The following is a 9,118-nucleotide window of genomic DNA, read 5'->3' as shown; positions in this document are numbered from 1 at the left end:
GAGGGAGAGACAGCTCCAGCTGTTCTTTCCCTGCTGGTCTCTTCAGCCCTGGGCCTGTGGACTTCCCCTTCTTGGGCCGTAGACGCACCGACTCCTCCCGCTCAGGCCGTGGACGCACCGACTCCTCCCGCTTGAGCTCCTTCCCCTCGGGCTGTGGGCGTTCGGGCTCCTCCCTCGCGGGCTGAGGGAGCGGCGGCTCCTCCTCCTCCTCCTCTCCGGGCTCCGGGAGCGGCGGCTCCCCCTCGTCTCTGGGCTCTGGGAGCGGCTGCTCCCCCTCGTCTCTGGGGTCTGGGAGCGGCGGCTCCCCCTCGTCTCTGGGCTCTGGGAGCGGCGGCTCCCCCTCGTCTCTGAGGTCTGGGAGCGGCGGCTCTCTCTCCCCATCTCTCCCCATCTCTATGCCACAGCATGTTGATGGCGACGGGAAGGTGCCAATTCCAAACTTGTTCATATAGACGGGGAGTTCCCCGTCACACTTTTATAAAAACGAGTCGCTTTTTTAACATGTTGTGATCTCGTTTCTATGTTCTTCTTGTAAATCAAAAATGAAGGCTTGGCACATTTAAAAGCCAAATTAGTTGTTTCACAGGAAAAAGCCGTAAATGAAATCAATTCTACTATTAACACGTTTCTCAGTGGTGAGCGAGACACACCGATAGCTTCACAGGTATCAATTGAATTCTTAAAGGACAGTAGAAAAGTCGGGATAAAACACTGAAAACCAGAATACACACACACACACACACACACACACACACACACACACACACACACACAGAGCTCTGGAAATAATTGAGACCACTGCAAAATTCAGTTTCTCTGGTTTTATTATTTATAGGTATGTGTTTGAGTAAAATGAACATTTTTGTTTTATTCTATAAACTACTGACAACATTTCTCCCAAATTCCAAATAAAAATATTGTCATATAGAACATTTATTTGCAGAAAATGACAACTGGTCAAAATAACAAAAAAGATGCAGTGTTGTCAGACCTCAAATAATGCAAAGAAAATAAGTTCAGATTCATTTTTAAACAACAGAATACTAATGTTTAACTTAGAAAGAGTTCAGAAATCAATATTTGGTGGAATAACCCTGATTTTCAAGCACAGCTTTCATGCGTCTTGGCATGCTCTCCACCAGTCTTTCACATTGATGTTGGGTTACTTTATGCCACTCCTGGCGCAAAAATTCAAGCAGCTCGGCTTTGTTTGATGGCTTGTGACCATCCATCTTCCTCTTGATCACATTCCAGAGGTTGTCAATGGGGTTCAGGTCTGGAGAATGGGCTGGCCATGACAGGGTCTTGATCTGGTGGTCCTCCATCCACACCTTGATTGACCTGGCTGTGTGGCATGGAGCATTGTCCTGCTGGAAAAACCAATCCTCAGAGTTGGGGAACATTGTCAGAGCAGAAGGAAGCAAGTTTTCTTCCAGGACAACCTTGTACTTGGCTTAATTCATGCACCCTTCACAAAGACAAATTCCAGCCTTGCTGAAGCACCCCCAGATGAGTCCAATTTTTAGCTTTGCCCAACACCTGGTCATCTAATGGTTAGACGGAGACCTGGAGAGGCCTACAAGCCACAGTGTTTCGCACCCACTGTGAAATGTGGTGGAGGATCGGTGATGATATTGGCCTGCTTCAGCAAGACTGGAATTGGGCAGCTTTGGCAAGAATCAAGCCAAGTAATAAAGTAGGATGCTGGACACACTTCATTACAACCGTTCTTCTTACGGTATTTATAATAATAAACATGAGTCGCTTCTGCTTTGAAATGAAAAAGTAAGACCCGATTTAAAAGACCATTTATTTCAATTAAATCAATTTTACTATTAACAATTTTCTCAGTTGTGACTGAGATACAGGAAAGTCTTCACAGCTATCAATTGTTTTTTACAGGAGAGTAGAAAAGTCAGGGAAACACAGAAATGCAGCCCTAATTATACAGGGTGATTAGAAAGCAAGTTTACAACATCAACACCCCATTATCTCACAAATGGGAGGGCACAGGAAGGTTAAATTGCATATGGTTTTAAAGGGAACCATTGGGACTGGAAAGTGCCAGATTCTCCATCCCTCCTTATTTTACAGATTGAACTAATCCGAGCCCAAGCCTGAGAACCTGACACGCCTCATTGCTTGACACCTGCCATTAATGAAGTGGGGTGAAAAAACGCAAATTGAAAACAAAACTGAGATAGAGAACCGTTTTGATGAAATATAGCTTATCGTTTTGCAAAGGTAATCACAGAGACTAGTGTAATTTCACCCCGATACACAACTTGTTTCCAACTTGTATTATCTAGCTAGCTACAACACATATGAAACCTCTGCATATGTAGTGGTGATAAACTGTTTAATAAAGAACTGTGTAAAGCAGGAGACAGAGTAGATGTATTTATTTTAATACAGGGTCGGCTATATCGACTACTGCACCATTTACAAGCATTATACCGATTTTTAGCAAAGTGTTTTCAAGCCAACCGGTTTCACACGTCATCCCTGGTTACACTGCGAGGACTCAGTTAAGGGAGTACAGTACTGTGCTTTTTCTGTGGAAAGGCATGACAAATTAAACTAATATATACTATATTTGTCGTTTAACATTAAGAACATTTCTTATCGCTGCCGTTTCAATACTCGCCATCTGTTTTTAGAAGAAATTGTTGTGACGTCACGCCTTATTTTCTTACATGACACACGTTTCTCCCCCCCCGCCCCCCCGTACAGATCGGCACTCGTGTGTGACCAGGAACATTACGACAGCATTACACATCTCATCATCTCATTCCAAACCCGTGCTGTGCAGAGTCACACCGTGTTTTTAATATTGCTGCGTGAAAGAAACACGTTTTTATTTTGCTACAGGACATCTGGTGCTACACGAGGATAAAATAAATACCAGTTTACAAGCCTTGCTTTCAGACAGTGTTGCACTTCCTTGATCACCTGGGGGTGAAATTGTCCCCTCCCCTTGAACGGCTTCTATCACAGTAACTTAAACTGTATCTGTGCAAGTGAACTAAAGCAAATAATATATTCATTATATGAATTACATATATAATATATAATAATTACAAAAACAAAACAAACAAAAAAAACCCTATGTTCTCCTTGCACTAAGCTAACATATTGTAACACATTTTCAGGCTACACACTGTCACGTGATTTGACCAAGGTTATTTTTTTTCCTTTTAAGAGAAAGTACTTACCTGTACACGTTATTAAGAAAAAATACATTTTCAAGAGTTTGTTACAAAATACAGTACTAATAGTAATTATCCTTCCCCCTCCTTTGCTCTTGTTATGTTCACTTCAGGAACCAGTTTAATACCAATTTACCAGTTTATGATTGTGTAAGGAGTGGTTTGTGATGCTTATTGCACTTTCTTATTTAACTCCCCTATGCCCCCGGACATCTGGCCCAACCTATTTCTGTGCTGGAACATCCTATCCTTTCCTCCTCTTTTTACTAGCTGTGCACTGATAAGTTACAAGCTGCTGACATTGCAGTGTAACACAGTGTAACACATTCACTGCAGCTCTCCCAGCAGAGAAAAGCGCTAACGACTCCCTCTGGAAGAGAAGAGAGGACACATTCACCGCAGCCAGCTAACACAGAGGAGCGCGCTAACGACTCCCTCTGGAAGAACACCAGAGAGAGGCTACACCACGCGGCAGCTGAGCGGCTAACACCCGGGGAGCGGCCGACGTGCTGGGGGCGTGTTCCTGTCCCTGGGACTGCGAGACTAGTCCAGTCACACAGATTACCTGTCGCTGTTAGTTTGAGCTGCCTGTTTACCCTGGAGAGAATAACTGAGACGATCAGAGCGAGTGACTAGAGCCGTGCTGCACATCCCACTGACAATACCTGAAGTAAGCTTCTCTTTCTTTTTATTCATCTTCTAAATCAGCTTCATACTCGCCTTGTATTGTCTGATTGGAACTGATTGTTTGTGATGCTTTGTTTATTGTTGTCTTTATTAATATAAGTCTTTAATGTATTAATAGTTCCAGTAAACATGACACAGATTTCGCTAGATCTTCGTGGCATGTAAAGTTTGTCTATTAGCAGTTTTAATTCCGACTCGGGCTCACTTAACAGAATAATTCTACCGGTTTCACTGTTAGCAGTGCTGCGAGTAAGCTCTTTATATGTGGAGCCTGCAGGCTCCTATTTTTTCTATATGGTCGCCTATTGCACTTCCGGTAATTTAAATAGCTACAAACGCATGTATTTTGTTATTCCAGGCTTTTAGGTGTCCTGCTAATCAAACACATTGAGTGTTCAAGCGGCTACAATAGGGCAGTGAGACGAGCTGATTCTCAACCAAACCATTCAATATAGGAGAGGGTGGAGAGTGTTACACACAGGGTTAATAATGACAGTGTTTTAATCATGTGTGTATGAAACGGGTTCTGAGAATATTTCTTTCTTTCTTTAATATAAACTGCTGTAAGTCTCATGTCTTGCAAATCCTATTGCTTTACAGTAATACCGGTTGTCTGCTGTAGAGTGAAACTGCGGAGCTCTTGCGAGAGGTTATAAACAGTCCAGTGAGAGGCTGCAGTCACATGACCCCAGCAGGCTACATACTGTCGGTATTTTGCAACCACAGAGTGTTCTTATACCTTCAGCCCCAGGAATTAGAAAGATATCATTCATGATGGGCTTGGAATTTGTGGCCTCTACTGTGCACCACCAGCGAGCAGGACACTGACGTGATTTGACCAAGCTTATTTTTTCCTTTTAAGAAAGCGTACTTGCCGGTACACGTGATTAAGAAAAAAATACATTTTCTAGAGTTTTACAAAATACAGTACTAATATTAATTATATACAGCATGTCTGCGTTCGTTTATAAACGTTTAGCATCTTTCGTTAAATAGACTCAGTTAAAACAATGCATGTGACGTATTTGGTGTAAGAGGATCATAACTTTGTACGGGGATTAAAAAAAAAAGCGTTTGTTGTAGGAAGCGTCAGTAAGTAGAATCTGTAAATTTCCTGTTAATTCTGTAGGTTGCTGGAAAACAGTTGGCACAGATATAATTGCGGAAACTCATCTTAAACTTCTGTTCAGTTGCAGGGCTCGGCACAGTCATGCTGCACAACAGACATGCTTTTTGCAATTCAGTACAGCAACACGTTATAAATGAGAATGCTCAGCGAGGTCATATTAGTTCAGTAAAGTATACGCTAGTCTAGCAAGTCAATACAGTTAATAGATGGAAATGCATGAACTTTTTTAAGGACTGTTCTGATCAAGAAAATTTGTGTGAAAGCCATTTCTTCAGCTTGTACGTCATTACGTAGGGCTGTTTGTTCGCTAGTATTCATTTTAATGGAAGCCTGTTTTTTATGGTAAGATTTGCATATTGCTGTGTGAAATTTTGCAAGTTCGCTAGAAATGTGTTTGTCTTGTGTGTGTGTGGGGGTATGCAGGGGTCGGGGGGTCGAGTAATAGTTTTACGTGTGCACACAGAGTTTCTTACGAGGGACCTAGGTATACTCGAAATTTGTTTTATAGTATTGCTTCAAAACTAGTATTTCACATCTGTCCGATGACAAAATGACTCCTTGCTGATCGGCGGTTTTAGGAGAAAGTATTCTTTTACTTATTTAATTAATAATTATTTAAACATACTTATTTAATGAAAAAAGAACTATTGTAACTTTTCAACCAACTTTCATCCATCATTCTTCAGATTAGACAGATAAAATCATCTGGTATTATAAACGTATTACAAGAAATTCTATGTACCTTCAATAGTAAACCCAGCCCTGCTATTAAGGCCAGATTTTGATAGTTCCTTGAATAGCCTTAATAGTAGTATGTATGTATAAATAAATAAATAAATGTTTTCTTTTTCAGCAGCTTCTAACCAGAATCCCGTGTGCTGCAATGGACAGTGTGGAGATGGAATCTGTCCAGATTAAAGAGGAGTTCCCTGAACCTGAACTTCTCCCCTTTAGAGTGGAGTTCTTTGGGCTGGCTTCCCTCCCCATTAAACAGGAGCTCTGTGAGATGCAATGTGACAGCAGTCAGTCAGAGGTCTGTGAGATTAAAGCTGAGCACAATGAATTTGAAATCACTCAGACAGAAGAACCCCTTCCTATAAAACAAGAAGAGGTTCTGGAAATTGTCCGTATTAAACGGGAGACCCCTGAAGTAGAGTTTGACCACATAGAACCAGGGAAGGAAGAATCCGAGGACTTCAAACCAAACACCCCTGAGCTGGAGCCTGTACGCTTGCGGGAGTGTAGTGTGGTGCTGGAGAGAATCTGTGTGAGAGAGCAAGGCGCTGGAGAGGAAGTCTCTTCTAACAGCACACAAGGAGGTAGAAAGGAAGACAGGCGCGCACAGTCAGAATGCAGTCTAGCAGGTGAGTGACTCCCAGTAGCTGTGACATTGTCATTCTAGATTGCATGATATCTACAGTGTGGTTGAGAGGGAGGGAAGGCACATGTAGGTTACATTACTAGCTATTTGTTTTTCCTGTACCACTTCAGCCAGTTCAAGATAGGATTCACTACTGGTGAGCATAAGATACAGATATAAGCCCCTTTCACACTGGCACTCCTACCCGATTATACCAAGGGGGAGAAGAGCTAAAGTACTGTATATAACATTAGAAACGTTCATTGTCAAAAGAGATGGATATTATCATACATGTGTAATGTAATTAGTGGTGCTAGATTCCATTAAATTAAACGTTTAAACTTTTGAAAATTATGTAGTTTAAACATTAAAATAAAAAACATTGAGAGAGTGCTATAACTTATTTTTTAAATAACTAGCTTTTCTATAAATAACCGCATATGCAGATTTGAATTTTCTACTGTTCTTAATTGCAGTTGATCCTGTTCAGCCATTCGTGTATCTCAATCACACTGAGAAACAGGCTGATTTTCTGTGAAACAACTAAATGGGCTTTTAAGTAGTTAGTCTTTTTCATTGCAAAGCAGAAGCAACTCGTCTTTATTAATGTAAACGGTATAACCATTGTAATATTGTGTGTCCAGCATAAAATACTTTATTTTTCATTTATCACTTTAATAAAAATGAGTTGCTTATTAGCATCTTGTGATTTTGTTTGTAGGTTGTTCTTATAAATGAAAAATGAAGGCTTAGCTGATTTTAAAATCCCATTAAGACATTTGACAGAAAAACAAAACAAATGAAATCAAATGACTAAATGAAGTCCTCTATATAAATAAATGTATAAAAACAGTGAAGCAATATGAAAACATGATAGCATCGGGGTACGATAAGGGTCTGTTTTGATTAGGGGAGAGCATTGATTGCATTATTACAGAAATGTTATGCAGTCTAATTATTCAGTCAGTGCTAGAATCCAAATCTCTAACCTATCCTAATCTTACTGTATGCAAGAGACAATAACTAGTTATGTTCACGCTGACTTTTTCAAGTACAGTATTGCAGTAATTCGAAGAAAGACTTGTATATAATAGCAATTTATTAATAGCAATAGTCTCCTTTAAATTTGAAGATGACTGCCATTGATGACTTTGGGATATGCCTAACCTTTTTTCCCCAGTTGTGATTGACTCTTTCAGAGATCCTTCAACAAGTTTTTCTGGAGTTCCCTTGCAATTAATTGCATATATATATATATATATATATATATATATATATATATATATATATATATACCTACATCGCTCAGCGATTGTAGTCTGTTCCAATACTGCAGTTTGCTGCGTTATTCATGTTTCCTCTGCTTGCAGCTGTGTAAACAGTATTAGAAGGAGACCGTGATTCCAGCGAGGCACAGCTGTACTGTAATCCACTGTTGACTCGAGGCCCTTGGGCAGCCTCGTTACGCCCACTTGGAGTGCGCGACCTAGCGACCCTACGGGTTGTAGAGTACTATTGCTTTCTTACTGTTTACAGTAAAACACCAGCTTGCTGTCGAGTGTCTCTTTACTGCTGCCTTGCAGTTTGAAAAATAAAATAAATAAATGACAAGCGTGCGCTTCCTCCATTAGGCCTTGAGCGTATTGTTGAGCAGACCCTGAGCATCACCACTCGCACATAAATAATAATGAAAAAAAGTAGTTTGTTCCTTTTCTGTCTTTCTCCCTTCTCCAGGTCTGTGACTGTACTACCCCTCTGCAAGCTTCACGCTGTACTGGTCGTGTGACTGCACTACAACTCTATGAAGACTCCACACCATTGCAAGCTGCGCGCTGCCCCTGGTTGTGTGACTGCACTACAACTCTGTGACTGCAAGCTGCCCGCTGTTCCTGGTTGTGTGACTGCAAGCAGCCATACAAAGACACACAGCCCAGTACCTTGGTGCTTTGCCCTCTGTACTTGGTGCTCGGTGCTTTGGCACCCCAGTGTCTAGGCCTCGGGTCCTTGGTGCCTCAGTGCCATCCGCACACAAAAGCCTTGGTGCCTCTGCGCCCTCGGTGTTGAAGCGGTTCCCGTCATCGGTAGCTTTGTGCCTCGGTGCTCCGTTCCCTTGGTGTTTTGGCATCCTCGGTGCCTCGAGAGCTACATGCCTCTGCACTTCGACGCCTCGAGGCTTTTAGAGCCTGTGCAGTGGTGCCTTCAGTGCCATGCTGCCCCAGAGCCTCGGTGCCCCAGCGTCCTTGGCACCCTCGAGACTTTAAGCTCTGCGCATTGTGCCCTCGGTGTCGAGGCTGGTGAGCACCACGCATTGGCATCCTCAACACCCTCAAGGCTTTAAGCTCTGCGCATTGTGCCCTCAGTGGCCCCGGTGCCCCTGCGCTCTATAGCCTCGGTACCTCGAGAGCTTAACGCCTTGGCTCTTCAAAGCTGGTGAGCTCCACGCATCGGTGTCCTCGCTGGTGCTCTATAGTACCTCTGTACCTCAGTGCTTCAACACCCTCTGATGAAAAGGGTCGCCAACTTCCTCCAGGTACCCTGGAAGGCAAGTTCCGAGCAGCGCAGGCCTATTTTCAGACCAGCGCAGACTTCGACCCCCAGTCTTTTCCGGTGTTCCCGGACTGCCTGGAGGAGGTCAAATCCTGGCCTCAGCATCCAGCGTATCCAAAGCGCCTTTAAACGTTTTCCCACCTACCGGTGCTCCCTGCCTTCCTCGAAGGTCAGGAGAGACCAGGC

Source organism: Polyodon spathula, chromosome 47 (assembly GCF_017654505.1).
Source record: "Polyodon spathula isolate WHYD16114869_AA chromosome 47, ASM1765450v1, whole genome shotgun sequence".
Lineage (NCBI taxonomy): Eukaryota > Metazoa > Chordata > Actinopteri > Acipenseriformes > Polyodontidae > Polyodon > Polyodon spathula.
The sequence above is the reverse complement of the archived record's forward strand: the minus strand, read 5'-3'. Positions refer to the sequence as shown.